This window comes from Dama dama, chromosome 31 (genome assembly GCF_033118175.1).
Source record: "Dama dama isolate Ldn47 chromosome 31, ASM3311817v1, whole genome shotgun sequence".
Classification (NCBI taxonomy): Eukaryota; Metazoa; Chordata; class Mammalia; order Artiodactyla; family Cervidae; genus Dama; species Dama dama.
Genome location: NC_083711.1, coordinates 40540803 through 40568189, shown reverse-complemented (window position 1 = coordinate 40568189; position 27387 = coordinate 40540803). Strand labels below are relative to the sequence as shown.

Here is a 27387-nt window from a genome sequence, read left to right as displayed (position 1 = left end):
TTTGCACCGGGTCTCCAAAAACAGTTGTGTTAGACATTTTTGTATTGCCCACAAATTCTACATATCTATTCACATTTCTGAATTTTTATTTTTTGCTTTTTCAGATTGAATAATTTCTACAGATCTTTCTTCAAATCCATGGACTCTTTCCTTTGCCATCTCCATTCTGCTGTTACCCTCACCCAGGGAATTCTTTAATACAGATACTGTTTTTTAGTTCTAGAATTTTCACTGGATTCTTTTTTTATGTTTTCTATTTTTCTGGTGAGAAATACATTTTCATTTATTATAACCATCTTTACCTTATGAAGCATAGTTAAAATAGCAAGTTTAAAATCCTTGTCTGCTAATCTCAACATCTGCATTATTTCAGATTGGCCTCATTATTGTTATTTTTCTTTAGAGTGGTCACATTTTCCTGATTCTTCATATGTTAAGCAATTTCAGATTATAATCACAACATTGTAAATGACATGTTGCAGAGAAGAATCTCTACTTTATACATAAAATATTCTATCTTACTCTTCCAAAGAGTGGAATATTTGTTTAATCAGATACTTAATTTAATTGAACTCAAACTACAAACTATCTCACCAGAGATAGCTTAAATATCAGTTCCTTATTTTGTTCTTAAAGGAAATCTTTCTCAGTCTTGTATGGTTCAAGTATCAGCAAGAGCTTTGATAGAATTTATACATAGAGAGTAGGGCTCCCCACTCTGGCTCTGTTTCCCCATTACTTTGTACTCTTTGTGGTTGCCCCAAACTCTTATCTACTGATTCTTCAGACCAGAGAAACTTAAGCTTTCTATTGTAGTTTAAAATATTCCTTGCAGGAACTACTGAAGGTGGCACTCAAGCTAAAAGTTGTAGAAAATGAGGATCTCATTCAATGCCAATTATTTCTTACAAGTTTCCATTTTCTTCCATAATCTGCCTGTTTTGATAACTTCCCAGTGCCTTTGGGTAGTTGTTTTCAATATTTTGCTTTCAATATATTGTCCTTATTTGCAAGATGAAGGCCTGCTAGATTACTAAAGCATTCAAATGGAGAACTGTTGCAGAAAGGTGGACCCCTTCCAGGGCCCAAAACTGTGCTCTTGTCTAACACTCGGAAGTAAACTGTCCAAGGAGACACATGTGCTGACAAAACAAGAGATTTTATTGGGAAATGGCGCCCGGGTGGAGAGCAGGAGGGTAAGGGAACCCGGGAGAACAGCTCTGCCAGTCTCAGGTTTTAGGGTGATGGGATTATTTCCGGGTTGTCTTTAGCCAGTCCTTCTGACTCAGAGTCCTTCCTGGTGGTGCACGCCTTGTTCGGCCAAGATGGATGCCAGAGAGAAGGATTCTGGGAGGTGGTTGGACACGTGGTGTCTCCTTTTGACCTTTCCCCGAACTCTTCCAGTTGGTGGTGGCTTATTAGTTCCGTGTTCCTTACCAGGACCTCCTGAGTCGTAAAACTACTCATGCAAATGGTTACTATGGTGCCTGGCCAGGGTGGGTGGTTTCAGTCAGTGAGTTTCCTCTCACAGAACTAGCCCTCAATTCAGCCTCTTAATTTTAAATATTATCTGTATGCCTAAAATTTCTTAATAAATATCTTTAATTAAGATCTTCCAGGCTTATAAATCTAACAGCAAACTCAACATTCCAAGTGGCTGTGAGATAGATATCTTAAACTTAATATACTCAAGAGCAAGCTCTTTATATTTCCTCCAACCCCAAACTTGTTTATCAGGCAGCCTTCCCCATCTCAACCGCATCCTTCTGGTAACTCAGGACAGAAAACTTTGTAGTTCTCTTGACCACTTCCTTTCTTTCATATCCTTCATCTGATACAGTAGGCAATCCTATTAGTGCTATGCTCTGTTGCTGAGTCATGTCTGACTCTTTTGTGACCCCATGGACTGTAACCCTACAGGCTCCTATGTCCACGGAGTTTTCCAGACAAGAATACTGAGGTGGGTTGCCATTTCCTTCTCCAGGGGATCTTCCTGACCCAGGGATCGAACTCACATATCCTGTGTCTCCTGCATTGGCAGGAAGATTCTTACCCACTGAGCCACCTGGAAAGCCCCAATCCTATTTAGTGCCACCTTTAAAATATGTCCAAAATTGAATCACTTGTGCTCACCTTCACAATGGCCACTTGTCATCCCTTGCCTGGACTGTAGCAATAACCTTCTAACTGCTCTTGTAACTCTCCTGATCTCTTTGGTCTATATTAACCACACTAGGCAGAATGAGCCTTTAGAAAGGCAAATCAGATCATGCTACTCCTCACTTGAACACTGTAATGGTAATGTAAATGTAATTTTACTCAAAGCAAAAGCCAAATTCTGTCAAATGAGCTGTAGGTCCTGAACATCTGCCCTCCACTACATCTCTACCCTCTTCTCCTACTACTGTCCTATGCTTTTGCTTTTTCTAGGACTTTTGCTCATGTTGTTGCCTTCCCATGGAAGACTCTATCCCAAAATATCACGTTAGCTAACCTCCTCACCTCTATCAAGTGTCTGTGTAAATCTGACCTTCAAAATGAGGCCATCTTTGACCATTCTATTTAATACTGCAAGTATCTCACCCACCCCACATCATTTTTCTCCATGTCGGCCTCCAAGGATGATGCTTATTGAGGGCACAGATCTCTGCCCCAGTAATATCTCAAGTATCTAGAACACTGGCTGGTACACAGTAATTGTTCAATAAACATATATAAATGTTAAGCCCAATCTTGCCTAATGGCAGAAAACAAAATCTTAGTCATTTCCTGCTATCCTTGGTCATTTCAGGTTTAAGTGTAAGTCATTCAAAATTTCCTTCCCTCTTCTCTCTCTTCAAGCTGGCACCTAATTTTCAGGGCACTTATACAGAGGAGAGAGAGGCCAGGAGATCATGTCTGGTCTGTGGCTGCCCTCTGTACTATACCATGATCTGTCAGAATGGCTTCTGCCTCTCCTGTCCTTTGTTCTTGCATCCATCTCCACTGCTGTTTTCTGAGAATCAGTTGTTACTCCATGGTCCACACTAACATCAAACAACCAAAACTGAGAAGTGACTTTTGACGGTTAGTTCTTTCAGTTATTTTTTCACCTTCTTTGAAGGCAGCTGGAAAAATTTAACTATTTTCACATGCTTCTCTGGAGTCACCAGAACCCTAAATCTTTATCAAGACTTAATTGTCTTAGATACCACAAAAAGCCATAAGAACTCACATCTTATCAACATGAGAAATATTTTTAAGAGGAGAGACTGCTAACATGCCAGAATCAGTGTCCTCTCTCTTTTAGATATCCAAATTTATCTTACGGGTCTATCAGTAGCCCTCATCCCGTTTTGAAATCACTGCAGGTAGGGAACAGAAGCACAGCATGGCCCAACCCTAAGCAGGTTTAATTATATTACTTCCTCCCCTTTTCTGCCCCCCGCTACAGTTCCAAGGCAAGAGTCGGGGGAATTCTGAATTGGATAACAAATATTCTTCCTAAATACTTCCTTCTTGCATAGGAAATAAAGCTTTTGAGTTTAAAAGCCAAGGGTTTGCTGTCTTTTTTATCCTCCCAGTCCTCCAATGATAACATCCGATGACTAATTTCTGGATGCCTACACAGGAATAAAAGGTCTCAAAGTCCAAGAAAAGCAAATCAAAGAAGTTTAAGTGTGGGGAATAAGGTCAGGCGGAACAGGGAGGAAGTGATGGCAAGGAAGGTATTTCACTCAACACTTCAAAATAGTCACAAATATTAGCTCTAATCTTTATCACTTGAAGAGTTTATTATACCTGAGTTAGCCTTTTGCATAAGAAAAAAAAATCATGTAGTAAAAAGAATAAAGATGAGAAAATGCAATTAATCTTTTCTCACAAGACAGATTTCCATAGTAATGTTGAACTTATCCAGTATTTTCATGAAACTGAAGAACATACACTAGCTCTGAGGTCTGATGAATTAAGAAAAAATCAGATTGGATAAAAGTGTGAATGTCTTCCTGTCTGAGCCTAAGTATGATTTAGAGATTCAGGCACACAAAGGGAAGAAAAGGAATTATCCTCCTTTGACACAAACTATTGAGAAACAACCTGACTTAACATATTAGCATCAAATAAAGCCAGAATCTAAATGAAGAAATTCTTTGCCTTAATGAAGGTCATATGTAAACATACAGAGAATTCCACACTAGCTTTAAAAGGAAACTTGGGAAATTAATTTCCACACATGATTAACTTTGAGGTTTTTAAAGGAAAGTAACTGCCTATATCCTGAGTAATATTATTTAAAATTTAGTCTCTTGTATAATTAATGAAGCAATTGAAAGTGATTACCTTTTTATTGCAAGTGAGTAAGTTTTTTAAAAAGTTAAATCCTCAGGATATTTATATAGGTTTTTCCCTTTACCAGGCACAATCTCCCCAGCTCTGGTTCTGCCTCAGCTGAAAAAGCAGAGACCTTTCCTGGATGACCTGCTGAGAAGGTCAATTCAAACTTATTTCTATTACTCACTAACTCTAACGTAGTGTATATAATTTTGTAAATTATATGTTTGTTTATGTATTTACTTCTTTGTCATCTGCAGTCTACATCAGATTACAAACTCCACAAAATAAGCGTTGTCTTAATTCTTTCAAGTATATCCGTCATTTAGCATGATGCTAAGTACAGAGCAGGTAATAAATTAAATCTCTGCTAAATGAGTAAAAGATAAGAGAAATAAAATACATAGTTAACTGCTCTGAGAATTTTCTTAATTGATTCATATTTTCTGAGTCACAAATATATTAATACTTCTTAAAAGTAATAATCTTTTCTTTTTTTAATCTTCTTCCAAGACTCCATTGCTTCTAAAACTGCTGTAGAGTGCTGGGCCAATAAATGATGGACAACCTGCTCTCTTAATAAAAAGTAATGTATGTATACATGTCCAAAAGTTTATTCTGAATTTTACTGATATATAATTTACAAATAGTAATAAAATATACTATATTTTTATTGAAACCCCCATATAGCAAATTAATTCTCATAGAACACATTTGGCCAAACTCTTGTGTCCATAGCCACTCTATATTTGAAATCCACAAATGAGTGCAATTCCAATATGGATACTGGTTGACATTTTTGTCTGTTTGCATACAATAAAAATGACAAAAAAGAGACATGTCAGAACTTCATACATTGTCAACAGTGTGAGCAAATTTCTTTCTGAGTCAGACAACAGTTTTCAAACATAGAAAAAAAAAATTTTTTTTTAATTTCTGTGGTCCTCACCATGTCACACCTGTATGCACAGCATGTTTTTAAGTTTAATTTGCATCACTCATATGTTCCCCATCCCTTTCTTATGAGTAGACCAGGAGTAGAAAAACTTTCTCTGTAAAGGGTTGATTGGTACATATTTCAGACTATAAGGGCCATATAGTCTATATTATAATTATTCTTCCTTGACATCATAATGCAAAAAGAGCCATAGACATTTTATTTAAAGAAGGATGTGTTGGTGTTTCAATAAAAGTTGAACTATGTACAACAGTACAACTATGTACAAATAGTACAACTGTGCACAAAAGCAAGCAATGGGCTAGACTTGGCCCAAAAGATGCAGTCTGCCAATCCTAACAGAACTATGAACCAAGCCTGAATTTTAGCACATGACATTTTTATGGTGTAAATACTTCCACATTGCCAATTTCAAGCTACCAACGTGACATCACCACAGGCTGAGTTAGGAAAAGATGAACAATAGAACAGAAATCAATATATAGTATTTCTAGTATATTTTATATATACATATATATAAAGAATATGGATAATAGCAAAAGCAATTAAAATAACTAGAAAGTGATGAGTTGGTTTATTAACTTTGTTTTAACATACTTTATTTAGAGCTTACATAAGTTAATTTTTAAAGGCTGTGTTCAAAAACTGACTCATAAAATTCCTGAAAATTTGCACACCACAGCTATACCTGCTTCCTTGAAACTCTCTACCCTCTGCGTCTCCTATTTTAATTGGGTTCTCCTCTTTCTTTGACTTTCCATTGTTTGTTCTCAGGTAGCTCCTCCTATTCTCATTTTAAATTTATAGCATTCAATGTGACTTTGATCTTTTGTCTCTACTTGGGCCCACAGCATACACTCTTAGCTTAACTTCAGCTTCTCCTTCATTAATGATTATGCTCAAAGGAAAATATATATATATATTAATATATATCCATTTGGATGGTTTCAACTCCTTACTGTCATTTCAAATTTAATGAATCTAAAATCAGTCACCAAATTTTTAATTCAACTTCTCTTTGGCCTATATCCCTTCTTATCAATATTTTCTGCCAAATATCTTCCATCACACCCCTCTCTAGTCACATTTCCACCACACAACACACACTTGAATCACAGCCATAGTCTCTCAGCTGATCTGCTTGTTTTCAACTTTTTATCATTCTTTTTAAGGTTTCTTATAATGAGCTTATTTATTCTAAATCCTGAGTTTCTCATACTTAAACCCTTGATTAAGACCTAAAATGGATTTTATTGCCTACCTTACTAAGCCTAGGTTTCACACTTCAGTTTCAGTCTGTAATTCAGGCCAGTATATCTTTACTAAGTAGTGTACTTCACTAATTGAGTATCTCCTCTAGTAAACAAAATTTTTAGATATTGTAACTTGTACTTCATTTTTCACATGAGTGCTCAGGGAATAATTTATTGATTTATCTCTTATTTGTTAATATATTTTAAATAATTGGAGTTACATCAAGAAACTCAAAAGATATGCTTTCATTGACTAAAAATACAATGTACTAAAGAAGGTGTAGATATCCTAAAGACGCTATATGAAAAACTTATTTCTCCACTCATTCAATAGATTGAATAAATAAGCCACGTCCTAAGAATTCTGCTACATGCTAAATAAGGACACTAGGGTGAATAAGACACATTTTCTGACTTCAGAAATCTGCAGTCTACTAGAATAACATTATAATCAACATATTTTAAAAATAACATTGCCTCAGAAACTTGGCACATTTTGGTGAAAAAAGTATTAAAAGCTAAAAATACACATGTTGTGTCAGGAGCACATAAAAGGCTTACTGAAGAATATTCCCATCATTAGATAAATTAGATAAACCATTTAACAGAATATTTTAAAACTTTACTTTAAAAATATATATTGAATTCCAAGCAATATTATAAGAATATTTTAAAATATTTTATCTCATTTCAAATTTTAATAGGAATTCTGATGGTCTAAACATTTGACTTAATCTGTATTTCTATGAGAGAAGTATACTTACATTTTTTAAATTTCTGGCCGTTTCAGACAACACCAACGGTTTTGGTTTACAATGTGTTCTACCCAGCAAATCAATAGTGCTACTCCCACAACAGCATACACACATGTGGGGAAAAAAAAAAACCTTGAATTTTAATGATCACATACTCCAAGAAAGGAGATTGAACATGCTTAAAAGCCCTTTTTAAGCATCTTTTCAAAAATTCTAATCTCAGACCATATCTAATCTCTTGAGCAATTATTAATATTACATGGACTTACAGATACAAAAATATTGTAGCAACACTTAAAAATTATTACTTAGTTGGATTCTTTAAATAAAAGTACATGGTACTTGCTTTCACATTAATAAAATACAACAAATGTAATGTATTTGTATTGTACAAATGTAATGTATTGAGATTTTTTTTTCCTAATGTAAATTCAGTACAAAGTCCTCAGTTGTAAGAAATTTGAAATTTCACTAAGAACTCTCAGAATTTAGAAGTGACTGTCCATTGTAAAGCTATTAAACAGTACAAGCATATGCTTAACTCAGCTATAGGGAAATAATACATGCAATATTTCTGTATCATAATAATAATAATAATGAATAATGATTAAAATTCAGACTATTCTACAGTGAAATTAAAACACATTTAAGAAAAGGTATATATATTTAAAGGCATATATTCTAAAAGACACCTGGATTTCATGAAATTCTTAATCTTCATTGTTATATGAAGCCTTAAAAATTAGCTTTCTTTGGTTCAGGAAGATTAAGTAGAAATCTGTCCTCACTGTACCATCAGCTCTAGTGGTAGATATTAAATCTCCTTCTTGAAATTGAATGTATTAAGAATGTGTAAAGATGAAAAATGAATCTTTTTGATGAATATTTTCTTGCATAACTTAGTGTTTCTAACATGATAATTTGAATGTTATCTTTAAACCACAATTAAACCACTTAAAAGTAACTTAGAGCTGAGTAAGAAAGTTGAGCAAAGATCTATTTCAGTTCTAAATAGCTCACACAATAAGCCTTTTTTTAATTGCCTCAAGACCTCATGACACATTTTTTTCTAAAGTCAATGTAGATGTCATATCTTTCATCCAATAAGATTTTTTTAAAGTTATCCACTAGTTGTCCAGTACCAAGCCTCACAATAATTGTCAGTGACCAATCCAGTATCAACTTTAGACATGCATAATGTGACAAGACATAAAATACAACTGTTTTTCTCACATGGCTCATAAATTGACTTTGAAGGCAAATTCAAAAAGGCTTTCTAAATTTGTTTCATAAAAAGCAATACTATTAGAATATTTATACAAAGTTCCTAGTTTTGAGACAAAAGATACTAACTTGACTCTATAAACTATGTACATTTACAAAAATAAATATCACAACTGTGAAAAGAAAATAGAAACACTAGTGGAAAGAAGGGCAGAAGAAAAAGAGAAGAGAGAAGGGGAGAAAAAGTGTAATCAAAGCCACTCTGCAGTCTACTAGTTACTTAACCTCAGAAAATTACTTAACTTTCAAACATCATTTTTCTCACATGATTGCTGTGAGATGACATGAAAGTATAAAAAAAAAAAAAAACATTTGTTGTACACAGGGTTCTTTTACCTTACAACTGAAATAAGAAGCAACTTAATACTGACACCTTTTTCTTTTTTTAATTGACAGTTAATATATACATGGGGGCTTCCCAGGTGGCTCAGTAAAGAGTAAAGAATCTGCCTGCCAATGCAGGACATGCCAAGAGACATGGGCTCAATCCCCAGGTTGGGAAGATCCCCTGGAGTAGGAAATGGCAACTCGCCTCCAGTATTCTTGCCTTGAAAATTCCACGGACAGAGAAGCCTGGCAGGCTACAGTCCATAGGGTCACAAAGAGTTGGGACACGACTGAGAGACAGCACATATACATGGATTCCTAGTTTTAAAATTCTTTATAAAGAAGCTACATGACTTTGTCCAACAGCCGGAACCTAGACACTTGGACATAAACTTAGAATGTGAGGCTAATTTCTCTGCTAGTGAAATATAAATCTATATTAAGGTGAGTCCTAAGTGGAAACTTCAGTATCAATATGTTAGTTAAAATGTGGGGACAGCAGCACCTATAAGGTTTTGATTCTTTACTTCTTTGTGTCTCTCTGTGGGACTTGCCCTTCTTGTCCTTCAAAAATTCACTAAATAGAGAATATATGTCCTTTCTGGAACATGAAGATCATGCCGTGCTGAATTCGTCTAGTGATTTTGAAATAGATAACACCAAGGCCCCTGAAGCAGTCTGGGCCTCTTCAGGCTTCAGCCATCACAGATTTCTGCTCAGCTACCTTCTGCTCCCGCTGCACAGCCCGGCCATCCCTCAAGGCTCTGCTGCTTCCAAGTCAGACTTAGGGGCCACAGGGCACAAGGTTGGGGCTGCCAGAGATCCCTGCCGAGGCACCAACAAGCTGTCTTCCCCTCAGACCTGCAGCCTTCCCAGGGCTGTGGGATCCAGAGCTCAGCCTTCGTCCTGAACTTGTAAAGCACAGAGAAATCTTCCCAGTCTGGAGCGGAAACCAGCCGCTAATACGACCCGCTCATCATTTTGTCTGTATCCCTGAATCCTCTTCCTTTTGACTCCTCCATCATCCTTCCAAATTTCTGTAAAGAATTAGGCTTTCAGAAAACAAAATCTAGACAGATTTGTGGTCTCCTTTCCGATCTACTCGTGCCTGGTTTAATGTCCATGATTGATAAATACCTCCTTAAACAGACAAAAGGAACAGGAAAATAGAATACAGGAGGAAAACTATAGGTTCACATTCTTAAATGCTATCAGTCCACAAGGGTATCACTTTACTTTTTTTCATTGAAGTCATTTAAAATACATGAAGGCTCTTCAGGAAACCCCTTTTCTCTAATTTAGGTACATTGCTTTTCTTTGAAAAAAAAAAAAAAAAAAACTAATTTTTGTCCAGTTGTGATAGATTTTACAGGGGACACAAAGGATGGTAGAGTCTATGACCAAAAAGAAAAAAAATGGTCCTTTTTCCAGTGATTTTTACCTCTCCACATTTCACATTATGGAAATCTGGTTAGAGAACTAAGGAGAGTAGTGGCAAAGGCCTACCTTCTGACTCAATACTAGTCTTACTTAAAAGTAGAATCCCAAAGGATGCTCACTCTAGTCTCTACTTCAGGAATCCCTACCCTTAATAGCCCATGACTTATATTGTACTCACACACATAAGTAAGTAATTGTATATTGACTGCCTTTCCAGTATCCTCAACTCTCCCTCTCCTCTGATTCCCTCTAGTTAGCATCTGAACACACTTAATTCTCTTCAATATTGAAACACAAAAGTTTTTCCTCTGCTTGTAAACCCTCATTTAACTATCACCCCTCCTTCTTCAACCTTTAGAACCAAACTTGATGAAAGTGTCTACAGTCAGTCTCCAACTTCTCCATGCATCTTTCTTCAAACCAACACAATGATTAAAGCAGCTCTAATCAAGGCTACCTGCTCACTGCTATATCCAATGGAACTTCTCAGTTCTTAACTCATTTCTAGTTTACTGTTTCTAGCCTGTGCCCTTCATTCAACTGTTAACTCTCTAAGGGTACCTATGTATAGTGACCAGCACATAGAAGTCATCCAAAACCCACTGTCTAATGAATGAAAAATAGAAAAGCACAGAAAGCAATAGTTCTACCTAACACAACTTTCAGCAAGGAACATACATTATTTCAAAACATAAAAGAGTCAGTCTTCAACCTGAAACTAATTCAGATATGCCTAGGATTTTAGTTTTATTTTTGTTTTCTCTGTGGCTTTGCTATTGCCACTTGATTTTGCAGTGTATATATCTTCACTGGATCTTACAGAGGATTTTTTAATATTCTCTTCAAAAATGATTTTCTACCCACACTATTCTTGAGAATCAATTCCAAACTAGGGAAAACAGAAACCCTACTGAATAATTCAAAATATTTAGCTGAAACTCATCTTTCTCAGACTTGTCCTGAAACAAATTCTCATATTATAAAATTTCAAGCTATTTTTACCTTGGTGATTATATTACTTTTATAGCAGAGAATTGTCATGGTAGGGGAACTGTTATCTCTTATGTTCCATCTTATAATATAAATATCTTATTTTGCAATAATTCAATAAATAGCATGCAGTTAATGGAACCAAAGTAGCTTGTCTAAAGATACATTTAAGTAATCAAAGGAGATAAAACTTTTCCAGTATCTATGAAATACTATTCTTATAATCCCTTTGTGGTTATTCTTTCCATAAATAAAACTTTCACTGTTTTATTTATGTTAATAAATAAATTGTTGTTAATTTGATAGCATTTCAAAAACAACTGAAAATAAAAATAATAATGCAGATGGAGGAGGGAAGATAGATAATAGAATAAAAAGATGGAGAATTGCAAATTGAAGAAAAAAAATGTAATGCATTTTTACTTACTCTGGTTTGAAAATATAAACCCTAAAGATCAGTTTTGTCTCCCAGATAAAATGCTCTCCAAAAGTGATTAAAAAAAAAAAAATCACAGTAGTCTTAACTTACATATAAATCAACTCATTTATTTAACCTTTTTACCTCCTATTCAACCATAACTCTCTCTATCTCCCCAGGTGGGTGGAAGGGTGGACAGGAAGTGAGGTGGAGTGGGAATCACCTCCATCTGAGTGATCACAGCTGACCTTAAAAAAATGAGGAAATAGAGACAGAAAAGAGTAGAGGGGAAAGATCATGTAAGTCATGGAATTATTACCATTTATAGTTGAACAGACAGTAAAGAATCTGTCTGCAATGCAGGAGACCCAGGTTCGATCCCTGGGTCAGGAAGATGCCCTGGTGAAGGGAATGGCTACAGACTCCAGTATTCTTCCCTGGAGAATTCCATGGACAGAGGAGACTAGTTGGTTACAGTCCATGGGGTCACAAAAGAATCCAGCACTACTGAGCGACTAACACATGGTTGAACAATCTTTTTTATGGTAGACAGCTACAAAAAAACAGGAATTTGATCATCTCACTTCTATCACTAGCGCCTCCACTTTCTATAAGGATACACAGTTGGGCACACTGGGCCCAAGTGGGTCTTGCCTTCTACTTGCCTCTTGTGACATATCTCAAGCTCTTCTTCCATCCATATCCAGCACTTGGGCAGTACCAAAACATATGCCTGTTTGCTTCATGTTCTCTCACACTCCCTTGCTTCTCCATGAGCTGGAATAAGATTGTTTAATTTGTTAAAATAACCAGATCAGGACCAAGATGGAGTTACTCCTGCTAAATCCCACTACAGTCTCCATCAGTAAGAAAAAATTTAAGTTTCTGAACTGTGCAATCCCAGAAAAGGAATCCCTAAGTCAACCAATCAACATTTGCCTGCTTATATAACTAGGCTCCAACACTACCCTTTGCTTCAGATGAAAAAAATAACCCTGCTTTAATCAATCAGCAAATGTCCAGTTAACTTCCTTGTTCCTGCTCACTTTGTTCTGTAAAAACCTCCCGCCATGTATAGCTCTTCAGATCTCCGTTCTATTTGCTAGATGGGATGCTGTTCAATTCATAAATTGATGAAAAAAACTAATAATGTCTTTAAAACTTAGTTGAATTTTGTTCTTTAACATACATTTATCTTTCCCAACAAGGTTTCTCTCACATCACAAGCACTCCTTCTCTGCCTTTTCTATACTCTCTACCCTTCTGATCACACTACAAGACAAGTGTTTATTTCCTTCCATTTTTTTTCAGGCTGTGGAAGCAAACAGTTTATTTGATTCATCTGCATGTCCCTGTGATCACCTGAAGTGATCCTATAGGTCCTATATACACCTAATAAAATAAATGAATGAAGACAGCAAATTTATGACCCATCTCACTTCACAATTACACTGATATGGTCTAAATCAAACATCTATTAATAATCGAAATGTCAGTATTTGATGATGTAAATAACACCCAAGTGTGAAGTACAAATGATAAAACAGTCAGGTCATTGGTAGGGAAAGCAAAATGCTTCCCTCACCCTTTAGTCCCGATATCCACTATGATCCCCCATTTAGCTTTTTTCTTCTCTGCTACCCTTCAGAACAGTGTAATACTTTGCCCTGCTCTGTCAGTGAGCCCTCGGTTAGAAGGTTCTTTCTACATTCCATCACCACACAGCTCTGAATGCACCACTGAGACAATGCTCAGCCCAGAAGACCCAGAAAAGTTAGCCATGATTAAACCTTTCAATTGTATTAAGTCCTCTTTATGCTTTATTCAGATGTTTAAGAAACAAAAAAAAAAACTTAGAATTGAAGAAAGTGACACCAGGAGTTGGAGACTTTGATCCCTAGACTCAGAGAGGTACATCCCATTCCTAAGCTTGCCTAGCGTGCCATCTGACCAGGCAGATTCATCCTCTGGTTCTCCAGGCAGGAAAAGGATGTGGCGAAGGGTCTCCATCTGACAGCCTGATACTCTGTCACCTTTGTCCTCCAAATCTTACTCACAGGTAAAGGCAAAGCCCCTACTGTACTCAGACATATAGGTATCCACATGTGTTCTGACTGCATATATTCTTTTGCTCTGGCCCCAAATCCTCACCACCCACTCTGTACAGATTCAGCTTTATGTGAAGTGCCATGACGGGTCCCACTCACGTAGCTCCTCTGAGAATGTGGTCCAGAGGAGTTTGAAAAGTTTGAATAATCTCTGAGCTTCCACACCCCCAATGCATCAGTGACCACCAAGACTTGGCCACATTTCCCAAACAACATACTCCTATTAACAGACAGTAGCTCTCTATTAACATGTCCCATCTGATCTCCACAATTTCTACACTGGCTTAGAAGCTCTGTTACCTGAGCTTTCTATTTACAGTCTTGTTCTAGTGCATGTGATTTCGTCATTTTCTTGTGCATTCAAGCAACACTCACCCTTTTTGATGGTCGAAAAGTATGGCTAATGTCTCTCAGCAAACCACCAGGAGTATTCACATTACAGCTGGACAACCCTTGTAACATATCCTCGTTGAAATCGACTCAAACAGTTATCCACAACTGTCTGAGCTTAGTGAAAGTGTGGGTGTTACATTAGCCTTTTCTTTTCCCATTTCTTTTTGTTTGTTTCCTTTGTTATTGCTTTTTTTGTACTAGGTTAAATATATGCATATATATATATATAAAATAGGTAACAGAACCTGTTACAAAGGAAAACAGCAGAGTATAGGACTGTTAGATGGAGATCCTTTGCCCCATCCTTTTCCTGCCTGGAGAACCAGAGGATGAATCTGCCTGGTCAGATAGCACACTAGGCAAGCTCAGGGATGGGATGTACCTCTCAGCCTAGGGCTTGGTCTCCAACTCCCATTGTCACTTCCTTTGATTCCAAGCCTTTTTTATTTCTTCAACATTTGAATAAAGTGTAAAGGTATATTAGTTATCTATCTATCTATATATATATATATAAAACATAAAATTACCATTTTAATCATTTTTAAGGGTATAGTTAAGTGGCATTAAGCACATTAACATTGCCGTGCAATCACCCCTGTTATCTATTTTCAGAATTCTTTTCATCGTCTCAAACTGAAATGCTGTATCTATTAAACAATTACTCCCATTCCTCCTTATCCCTAGTTCCTGACAGTCATCATTCTACTTTCTGCCTCTATGAACTTGACTACTTTAGAAATCTCATTTAAGTAAAGTTATAAAGTATTTGTATGGTTATTTCCTTTAGCACAGTGTCTTCAAGCTTCATCTATATTGCAGTATGTGTCAGGATTTTCTTCCTTTTTAAGGCTGAATTAAATAGCCCATTGTATGTATATACCACATTTTATTTATTCATTCCTCTGTCAATGGGCACTTGGGCTGTTTCTACCTTTGGCAATTGTCAATAATGCTGCTACAAAGATCAGCATACAAATATCTGAGTCCCTGTTTTCAATTCTTTTGGGCATATATTCAAAAGAAAATTGTTGGGTCATATGGTAATTCTATGTTTAGCTTTTTGAGGAACCACCATAGTGTTCACATTAGTTGCTATACCTATCATTCCTTAAAATGCTTTCCCCTTAGATCAGCTATATATTAATACATTTGAGTATAAACAATGAGATCAGGTATATTAGTTATCTACTGCTGTTTCTATTAATATTATGATTACGCCCAAAATAGAGCAGTTCAAAGCAACATTTTTATCTCACAGTCTCTGTGAGTTAGGAATCTGGGCGCAGATTAGCCCTTGAATCAAGGTGTCTTACAAGCTGCAGTCAAAGTATTGGCAAGAGCTATATAGTCAACTGAAGGCTCAAATGAGAAAGCATCCACTTTCTAGTTAAACTAATTGGGAAGTCGCAGAAGTGCACACAGGTTGTACACTTCCAAGTGTACTTCCAAGTGTACACAGGTTGGCATGCCTCAGGTCCTCACTAGCTGTTGGCCAGTGAGATCAGCATCTTGCTTTGTGGGCCTCTCCACAGAGGGGCTTACAACACGGCAGACTGTTTTTCCCAGAGTGGGAGCTCTTGGAGAGAGAGAGAGAAGGAGAGCAGGAGAGAGTCCAAGCAAGACAGAAATCATAGTCTTTTCATAACCTAATCTCAAAACGGCATCCCATTACTTTTGCCATATTATATCCATTAGAATTCAATCATTATGTCCAGCAAACACTGAGGGAAAGGGGTTAAAGACTGTACATATCAGGAGACTGAGATCACTGTGAGCCATTTTAAAGACTGACCACCAGAGCAAGAGTTGGCTTTGTTTTGGTTTTCATTGATGTAACCTAGAACAACTAGCGTCTAGAAGGCACTCAGATTATTTGTCCAATGAATGAATGAATATTAGGACAAATGCAAAATCTGTCTTTTCACATGTTTATATGGTGTTTGAAATCAGAGCAAATTTAACACACTGTATTCTAACATGATCATCTGAACAACAAAAATATTTTTTTTTCCTCTCCTATTTTACTAGGCTACATTAAAGCATCAGAATCAAATTTAGCATCTCTCCCAGAAGACATTAGGGAAATAATACCACTTACTGACAACTTTTGTATATTTCCTGGTATTCTGGTGGAAACTTCATCATTTTATGACATATGGGAATAGATAATATGGTTGAAGATAATGTAGTCTATTTTAAGAATTTAACATTGGTTTACTGAAAGGCTTTTACGATTCAAGAGAAGAAAAGCAAAGAATATTACAATGAAGATACGCATGCTGTTTATTCTCTGGGTTTTTTTAGCCACATATTGATCTTTCAGAGACTTTTAAATTATATCAGTTAAAATGAGGAAAAAAATATATCTTTATTACATGGATGGGCTACTACATCAGGTATCAAAGATATACCTAAATGTGTCCTATTCTTTTAATATTTTTTAAATAATGTTATTCAGTGTTGATTCCTAAACAAATTGACCAAGAATTTTAGGATTGATGATAATTTATTAGGATTCCTGAAAACTATTAGACATGTTATACCATCTATTCCTTACAAATGTGAAAGATGTATTCTTGGAATTGTTCAAAAGACAAAGGCCAGTTTAAGGAGAAGGTTGGAATATTCAACAGCAGACTTGAACAATCCTGAAGAAAATGTTACATGATATCCTGTCAAGCCTTTCCAATAACAACAACAAAAGAGACATAATTCTTACCCAGACAAGATCATAAGATATTTGAAGGCTGTTGTACTATGAGGTGGTGATGGTTGTTGCTTGGTCGCTAAGCCATGTCCAACTCTTTTGTGACCCCATGGACTGTAGCCTGCCAGACTCCTCAGTCCATGGGATTTCCCAGGCAAGAATACTGGAGTGGCTTGCCATTTTCTTTTCCAGAGGCCCTTCCCAACCCAGGGTTCAAACCTGCACCTCCTATTTGGCAGGTGGATTCTTTAATATTTAGTCACCTGGGAAGCCCCATACTTTGAGGAGAGAATAATAAACAAGTTTAGCTATTAGCCAGCTCAGACAAACAGGAAGCAACTATTTCAAGGAATGTGTTGTAAAGCATTTTGAGGCCACTCCCAGGTCTTAGCAAGGATATGCAGTTTTCAGCTAGTACTGGCTGCTAGTGGTGGGGGATAAGAGAATAGTGCAAAAATATTTATTGTGCTGCTTGTTGTGAGATAAGGATAACAATAAAATGGTGTCTGTTGTGTGTTTCTTTCACACTTCAGAGCAGCTAGCACATTTAATGATGAAAAGCATTTTTGAATTTTTTTATCTCAATACTGAGTACTCCTAAAAATTTATTATTGCACTTAGTTAACATGAAATAAATTCTAAAGACCCTTCTACCACCAAAAGCTTATGATTCTATGATAGCAATTTATAATAATGTTATTTTGAGTAAGTAAAAATATTTCTTTCATTTTTAACAATAAGATGATATTGTATTCTGTTCAAAATTTTAAATATTCTCAAATTCTGACTCTGTTGTTCACATTTCAAAATGGTTTTACAAACATGATTTTTAGCTTCTTAAAAATCCTTAACTCAAAGAACTTTTTTTAAAGAATCTATTAGTTTCTTAGTCATAAACTCTTCTAAAAATTAGAATCCCAAGAATGTTAGTTATAGTCCAAAGTGCTAATTATTACTAAAATTTCTTTGGAATTTTGCAACTTTGCTATAAGAACACATGAGTACACCTACAGAGTCTAAATTTCATTTGTTCTGTTCATAGAACGAATTTTACTGTTACCATGTCAGAGGGTTAATAGCCAATATTTCAACTGAAATATTTTGATTATTGCTATAAGTTTGGGAACATTAATTTAAATGTGGAATTTCTCACTTATAAATGATTAATGATTAAAGGCTTAAAATAAAATCAATTTTGTTAGAAATAAGAGTATTATGAAAAGAACAGAAAAAAGATATAACCAATTAAAAACCATTCCCTTTATTATTGTTTAGAACTTAAAATGATAAGCAAAATTCTAGGGCAAGAGAGAGACTTTGTCATAATTTTAAGGTCAAGAGCTTCTTAGAATTTCAGGCAGGGGTATTTCACTTTAAACAAAGTCTGTATGATAACTCTGAAATTTCTAATTGTAGAATGAAAAATTCCTTGATTGCTACTGGTTAACTTAAAAAAGAATAAGGTTCCCAGTGAGTGTTCATAAGAAATTCAACTCTCTTGCTTGCACACATGGTAGGTGGCAGTCTTTTCCTATTGCAATCTCTAATTAATGTTTAAAGCCATCTGAGACACAGGAACCCTATTCTTTGGTCATACTGTGAATATCTAAGTTCTCAAGAATCTATTCAGGCAGATTTGAAGTCTTTTATTTGATCTTTAAGTCCCTTCATGATGTATTTCCTGCATAAGACTTTCTTACTTCCAATACTTAAAGAGAAATGGGAAGTACCAATTAAGATATTATTTTCTATTGATTAAAACAACCGATTATTAAAGTAGCATGTATTTATTTGGAAAATGAATCATGTTTCATTTTGTATCATTTTCTAATAAAAACTTATTTGAAAGCATAATGTGATTACAAACTGGAAAAGGGCATTGATTGGACATATGTTCTTAAAGTCTACAAAGTTCCGGGCTTCAGGGCAGTTGTGAACCTTCTGAAATTGTAAGATACTCTCTGTTGATGAACATGTTCCTAACTAGAGGATTCAGAGAGAAAAGACAAGACGGAACGATGACTTGAGAGTTTGTGGTCCAAGCAACAGAGTGGAATATTCCATTGCCTGGGAAAGTAGGATTTCAAGTGATTCTGAGTCTTTCAAGCAGAGCTGGGAGGTGTAGATCAAGTATTTAGTTTTGTTTGGATTAACTTTGAAATGTCTGTTAGATAGGTTGAGTCAGTCGGAACTCACTGGATCCAGGAAGGTAAGAAAAGCGAGCAAACAAATAGAAAAGCAAATGCAGTGTTCAGGTAAGTAACTATGCTAAGAGAAAATGATACAGAAATCCTAGGACACAGTTCTTCTCAGGGTTTGTCTCCAGTCTTTCTCCCAGGAATATTTAAAGGCAAAAATATCAATTTTACCTTTGAGAAAGAAACCATTTTATTTCCATATATATTTTTTGTTGTTGCATCAGTGATATATAGCTATTAAAGATGGTTATAAATATTTAAACCATTAATGGTTGAGTTACACATTATAAATAGCTCTATGAGCTCACCAAGCACTGTAAGTGATATACTCTGGTTCCCCAAGGAACCGTGAATAAAGTCACTGCCAGGGTGGAAGACATAATGTGCATTCACCAGCGACAAATGAGTGCTGTGTCATAACAGATCCTACACAGAGTTTATTTTAGCCAGTAAAATTGGTGGCAAAGAGCAGATATTATGTAGACTGATATCATCTAACTGACAGTACACTAGGATTAAGAAAAGAGTGTCTCATGAAATTTACACCAGAGTAACAAAATAGTGGGGTTTTCTAAATCCTGTAATTAAACTAAAATAATGTATCAATGGCATCACTTACTCCAGAACCTTACATTTTGAGTTTTTTTCTACTCTTACCTATTTCTTTCTTTTTTTCTGCCCTCAGTTTTTCATACTCTCTCTTAGGGGGATTCCTCCTGCTTATATTTAGAATCAGAGCTACAGGGTAAAAGTAATAACTTACCTAGGTAGGCACCTATAGCATAAGGTTCGGAAGGGAAGATGGGCTGACTTGACAAAGGTCCAGCTCCCTGGGCACAAGCTGTGTGGCCTTCCTTGGGCTGGTGACTTGATTTCCATGAGTTTTATGTTACACATATCCATTACTCTCTCTCTGTCTCAACTTCCTCATTGATAAAATATGAAGCATAAAATAAAACACAACCTAAAAGATGTTTTGAAATTAAGTGAGTAAATGTAGAGAGTTGTTGGGTATAAGATACTACACTATGTAAGATATTATTTTAACATCAGTTCACTTCAATTCAGTCGCTTAGTCACGTCCGACTCTTTGCAGCCCCATTGACTGCAGCATGCCAGGCCTCCCTGTCCATCAACAACTCCCGGAGTTTACTCAAACTCATATCCATCGAGTTGGTGATGCCACCCAACCATCTCATCCTCTGTCGTCCCCTTCTCCTCCTGCCTTCAGTCTTTCCCAGCATCAGAGTCTTTTCAAATGAGTCAGCTCTTCACATCAGGTGGCCAAAGTATTGGAGTTTAGCTTCAAATCAGTCCTTCCAATGAATATTCAGGACTGATTTCTTTTAGGATGGACTGGTTGGATCTCCTTGCTATCCGAGAGACTCTCAAGAATCTTCTCCAAAACCACAGTTACTTGAACCACAGTTACTTTGAACCACAGTTCAAAAGCATCAATTCTTAGGCACTCAGCTTTCTTTATAGTCCCAACTCTCACATCCATACATGACTACTGGAGAAACCATAGCTTTGACTTGACAGACCTTTGTTGGCAAAGTAATGTCTCTGCTTTTTAATAAGCTGTCTAGGTTGGTCATAACTTTTCTTCCAAGGAGCAAGTATCTTTTAATTTCATGCAGTCACCATCTGCAGTGATTTTGGAGCCCAAAAATATAAAGTCTGTCACTGTTTCCACTATTTCCCAATCTATTTGCCATGAAGTGATGGGACCAGAGGCTATGATCTTAGTTTTCTGAATGTTGAGTTTTAAGCCAACTTTTCCACTCTCCTCTTTCACTTTCATCAAGAGGCTCTTTATTAATTTATTTTAATATAATTATTATAATAATCAAGAGTTTCTAAAGGAGATAATATGTGTAAAGGGACTGTGTGTGTCTCCTCACTCAACTGTGTTTGACTCTTTGCAACCCTTTGTAGCCTGCCAGGCTCCTCTGTCCATGGGATTCTCCAGGCCAGACTGGAGCAGATTGCCATTTCCTCCTCCAGGGGATGTTCTCAACTCAGGGATCAAACCTATGTCTCCTATATTAGCAGGAAGATTCTTTACTACTGCATCATCTGGGAAGCCTGTAAAGTAAGCTAATTGTATTATCTGGTCCTCAATTATTGAGCTCCTGACTACATGGTCAGGCTCCTCATTGGGTACTTATAGTACATTGTTCATGATTTTCACAGCAACCCTAAAGCAACATCACTTCCCTATTTTATAAGGTACTGAAACTGATACTCAGAGAAGTAATGTTCTCAAAGTCACACACAGAAAGTGGCAAAGCCAGATGTTGACTTCAGGCCAAGGCTGCCTGATTCTAAAATCTGTGCCCAGTCCCTCACCCACAAAGACATTGTCCAGGTGGTCAGGGTGAAGGCCCTTGACTGAGCAGTCCTGTGCCACAGGCAAGTTCAGGGAATATGTTTAAGCTGAGTGTTTTCACCCATAAGATTTCAGATTACACTAGATGCTCTTTAGGAACTCAGAATAATTTCCCAGCATGAGTGAAGATTCTGGGATGTGTATGTTTTTCAAAGTGTGGTTTGTTTTTGCAAAGTTGGTTATCTACTTAAATCCTTTACTGTGCTCTGATTAGTCTCACGTAAGTGCTGACGTCAACAAAGGGAAGGAATTTCCTTAGGTCCACAAAAGCAAGGGAATGCTGCCTAGACTACATAATCTTTGTGTTTGCTCTTTCATTTTGTTATATGTGTTAAACCTTCCCCTGAAAAGAATGAGATTATATGCTACAATAGAGAGTGCAATATATTTTCATGTACTTGCATAGTCTTTCTTAGGTATTAAGAATAGTTTATTAACTATTTTTAATAGTAAAGAATGATTTTCATGCTATTTGCTCATTTCTATTTAAATAAGGACAGATAAACTTGATTTAACCCTTCATTCTTACATGAAGAATATGAATGTCCTCTGGAATTGAAAGAAATGAAAAAGAATTTATGTTTCCTACTTTTATTATTCTGCACATCTGATCTTAGAGTCAATATATCTGGTCTATGTCAAGCTTTTTCAGTCACTCTTAGACTACCCCCATTAGGTAGAAAAATTGTCTTGTATTACCTAAAAGCCATACTACAAAATTCTTGCCATTTTTAGTAACAGAAAGGCATTTATTAGATTTTATGAAGAAAAAAGATACATATTCAGAATTGAGGATGGCTAAGGAACTCCAGCATAGATTATTTTACAAGTATTTTAATACAAAAACTTAAGATGGAAAGTTGAGATGAGAAATTTTACTTCTTTTTGATTAAAAATGAAAATTAATCAGGGTATAAATTAAAACACTAAATAAATAAATAAGCATAATTCTCTGATCTCTGCTGCATCTTTATAATTCATAAAATTTCTGCCGATTTTGTGATACAGTCCTAATTTCACAAGAACTCTCACATTAACTAAATTAATGTACTGCATTTTAAGTAACACATGAGATTCTATAAAATAAAACATTATGTTGATTGATTGTGATACTTAACAGCGCTCAACACTTATTTAGCACTTTACATCCTCAAAGCACTTTACAAACATTAACTAATTAATCATCATGTCACTGTGATGTCAGAAAGGTGGTAGAATTCCCATTTCTGAGATGAAGGAATTAAATAAAGTGGCTTATGACAGTGAAAGACTTTAGACAGTCTAAATATTAATACCTCAGGAAAGTTTCAACTCAGTGACTAGAGCAGGGGATTGACTGTGTTTATGAAATAAAGAAAGCAGTGCAAGTTAATATCATATTACAATCCCAGCCACTTTTCAACAATGGCACTTAGAAGAATAAATGGTCACTGTCAACAACCCATGTTTCCTTTCTAACCTTTGCTATTCCCAAAGAGCTATTACATAATTGATTTTGCTTAGCATTTTCCATTTTTAAAGTCTAATTTTTTCATAATTAAAAACTCCCTGTGAATTTACAAAGAAAATTGTTCAGGAATTTTCCATTTTATATCATTAATCATGTTTGAGAAAAAACATCAACTACTGGAAATGCTCAAAAAGTTATTTTAAAGGAACGATATTAACTAAGAAGTTTAAGTTATTTCCAGTCAGAATAATTGCTTTTCAAATATTAATTCCCCAAAATACTATCAATAACAGCCCTTCAGACCGTTAAAGGAATGCTATTCAGGAAGTGTCACTATTTAAATTTTACTGAAGACCTTTATTTGACCTATGATACAGTACCATTGATCTGACTGACACTGAAATTCATACTCCATAGACTCCAAAAGTATACAAATATTTGGTGGAAGTATAACATAGATACAGAAAGGACAGCAAACCATACAGGTTAACAAATTTTACAAAGCGAGACTGGGTAACCACCCAAGAGATCAAAGAATAGAACTCAGACAACCCTCATGTCCCTTGTTCTGGTCACTGCTTTCTAAAGGTAATCTCTCCTAGGTAATCTCCGTTAATACTTCATCTGTTTTTGAACTTTACAAAAAGGTAATTATGTACTATGTACTACTTTTTACTATTTTGGGACTGTTGTCTCTCAGTATTTTTTACAAAAATCATCCATGGCATCAGAGGCAGCAGTATTTATTCATTTTCATTGCTATATAGCATTACATTAATAATGTTATTATCAATTATGTACATTAATAATGCATCAGTTCATAATGTGTATGTATGTGTGACTGTATGTCCATATGCATGTCAGTTTACTTACTTGACAGCTCACTGTTGAAGGACTTTTGTTCCAGTTTATAACTGTAAAATAAGTGCTACTATGAGCATTTTTGTATGTTTTGGTTCACTTGTGTATACCTTTCTATTTCAATCTAGGAGCAGAACTTTTGGTTTATAGATAGTGGCAAACAATTTTTCAAAATTCTTCTTTCAATTCATATTCCCACCAGTAGTGTATGAGAATTCCCTTGCTCCACAGTCTCTCCAAATTTTTGTAAATAAAATTTTACTGGAACACAGGCATACACATTAGTTTAACATTATCCATGGCTTATTTCATGCTACCATCACAGAGATGAATAGTTATGACAGAAATCATATGACCCATGCATTAGTTTCCATGTATTAGTTTCCTTGACCTGCCATGATAGACTATAACAAACTGGTTGGCTTAGAACAAGAAAATGTATTCTCCCATAGTTCTGGAAGCCAGGGTCTAAAATCAAAGTGTTGACAGAACAGCAGTTCCTCTGGAGGCTCGAGGGTGAAGGTGGGGATCTTTCCTTCTCCCTTGTTAGCATTCCTTACCTTCCTTGGCTTCTGTCTATAACACTTCAATCTCTAGCTCAGCTTCACATGAACTTCTCTGTATGTGTGTGCATTCTCTTCAGCGTGTCTCTATAAGGATATTTATTATGTTTTGGCCCACCTGAATAATCGAGAGGGATCTCAAGATCCTTAACTTAATTACATCTGAAAAGACCATTTTTCCATATAAGCTAATATTCGCAGGTTCCATAAATTTTACATGGATATCTTCTAGGGGGGGATTTTTCAGTTTATCATAGCCCACAATCTGTACTATTTGCTTGATCCTTTACAGCAGAAATAGATCAATCCCTGCATTAAAATATCTTTTATTATGTTTACTGGCCACTTGGATTGTCTCTTTTCTGAAGCACATTTTTCTACACACATACAAATATAAGAAAATTTTTCTCTCATTTTGTTGCCCAAGGCTTGCATTTTTAATCTCTAATTTGGGTATTTTGATAAACTGAGGTGTTTAATTTTAATGTATTAATAGTCTGATTTACCCTCATTTATTTTATATCATGTGTGTGTGTGTGTGTTAGTATTCTGTATGTCTTGTTTGCCTACCTCAAGTCAAGAAAATATTATTTTTTCCTAAAAGCTTTATTGGTTTACCTTTCATATTTAATTATAAAATCAAGTATGAATTTTGTGTGTGTGACATGATTAAAGAATCATGGAGGGGCACTAGATGGTGAGTAGGAAGATGCCGGACTTGCCTCTTCCCCCAGACCCATCAAAACCACATATAAAGCAACATCTCTGAGAAGTACCTGAAAACGAGCAGAAAAGATTTTGCTCAACTAAGGATAAAAAGAAAAGGCCACAAGGAGGTGGGGTAGAAAACCAGAGGCACAATCTGGACAGCACCCATACTCCCAGCATGGCAACCCACAGGCAGGAAGAGCATCACAGGTACAGAGGTCCTCTCTGAAAAATGAGGGCTCCAAACCATGCCTCGGGCTCCCAACCCAGGGGACCTCACCAGGAAGACAATCCCCTATAATATCTGGCCTTGAAGAATAATAGGGCTTATATATCAGAAAGCTGGAGGGCTACAGGACACTGAGGCTGTTAAAGAGTATGCACTAACTCACATACTCTAAGCCCCAGCACAGAGGCAGCAGTTTGAAAAGTGTCTGGGTCATACACGCAGGAGATTCATTGACTAATTTTAGTGTATGTCCCCAAAGGACAGGAATCTGTTGGAACACTGGGTATATGGAGGCTGTCAGGCCCCAGGTTTTTCTTACCTTCTACCGAGTTGGCCTGGCACTGGAAGGTGCCGTTCTGACTCTCCCCATCTACCTTACTAGCACTGCTTGCCCCACCCCAGGTTCTAAACAGACCCACCCCAGCAAACGCTCCTCCATAGTGACACACCAACGCTCCATAATTGGAATTTGCCCTTAGCTGGGATTCCCATACTTTTGCATTCCAGTCCCCTATAATGAAAAGGACGTCTATTGGGGGTATTAATTCTAGAAGCTCTTGTAGGTCTTCATAGAACCGTTCAACTTCAGCTTCTTCAGCATTACTGGTCGGGGCATAGACTTGGGATTACTGTGATACTGAATGCTTGCCTTGGAAACAAACAGATCATTCTGTCATTTTTGAGACTGCATCCAAGTACTGCATTTAGGACTCTTTTGTTGACTATGATGGCTACTACATTTCTTCTAAGGGATTCTTGCCCACAGTAGTAGATATAATGGTCATCAGAGTTAAATTCACCCATTCCAGTCCCTTTTAGTTTGCTGATTCCTAAAATGTCGATGTTCACTCTTGCCATCTCCTGTTTGATCACTTCCAATTTGCCTTGATTCATGGACCTAACATTCCAGGTTCCTATGCAATATTGCTCTTTACAGCACTGGACTTTATTTCCATCATCAATCACATCTACAATTGGCTGTTGTTTTTGCTTTGGCTCCATCTCTTGATTCTTTCTGGAGTTATTTCTCCACTGATCTCCAGTAGCATACTGGGCACCTGCTGACATGGGGAGTTCATCTTTCAGTGTCCTATCTTTTTGCCTTTTCATACTGCTCATGGGGTTCTCAAGGCAGGAATACTGAAGTGGTTTGCCATTCCCTTCTCCAGTGGACCACACTTTGTCAGATGTCCAAAAAAGATGTCCTTTTCATTATAGGGGACTGGATTGCAGATGTAGGAAGTCAAGACACACTGGGAATAACAGACAAATTTTACCTTGGAGTACCAAACGAAGCAAGGCAAAGGCTAATAGAATTCTGTCAAGAGAATGCACTGGTCATAACAAACACCCTCTTCCAACAATGCAAGAGAAGACTCTACCCGTGGACATCACCACATGTTCAATACTAAAATCAGATTGATTATATTATTTGCAGCTAAAGATGGAGAAACTCTATACAGTCAGCGAAAACAAGACTGGGAGCTGACTATGGTTCAGATCATGAACTCCTTATTGCCTAATTCAGGCTTGAAGAAACCATTCAGGCATGACCTAAATCAAATCCCTAATGATTATAGAGTGGAAGTGAGAAATAGATTTAAGGGACTAGGTCTGATAAACAGAGTGCCTGATGAACTATGGACGGAGGTTTGTGACACTGCGCAGGAGACAGGAAGCAAGACCATCCCCAAGAAAAAGAAATGCAGAAAAGCAAAATGGCTGCCTGAGGAGGCCTTACAAATAGCTGTGAAAGAAGAGAAGCGAAAAGCAAAGGAGAAAAAGAAAGATATTCCAATCTGAATGCAGAGTTCCAAAGAATAGCCAGGAGAGATAAGAAAGCCTTCCTCAGCGATCAATGCAAAGAAATAGAGGAAAACAATAGAATGGGAAAGACTAAAGATGTCTTCAAGAAAATCAGAGATATTAAGGGAACATTTCATGCAAAGATGGGCACAATAAAGGACAGAAATGGTACGGACTTAACAGAAGCAGAAGATATTAAGAAGAAGTAGCAAGAATAAACAGAGAACTATACAAAA

General features: G+C 36.4%; 1 protein-coding gene across 1 annotated transcript in view; it reads right to left on the bottom strand.

The window, feature by feature from the left end:
* CSNKA2IP (casein kinase 2 subunit alpha' interacting protein) overlaps nucleotides 1-27387 on the bottom strand; it is a 219299-nt gene that overhangs the window by 123840 nt on the left and 68072 nt on the right. The window lies entirely within an intron of this gene.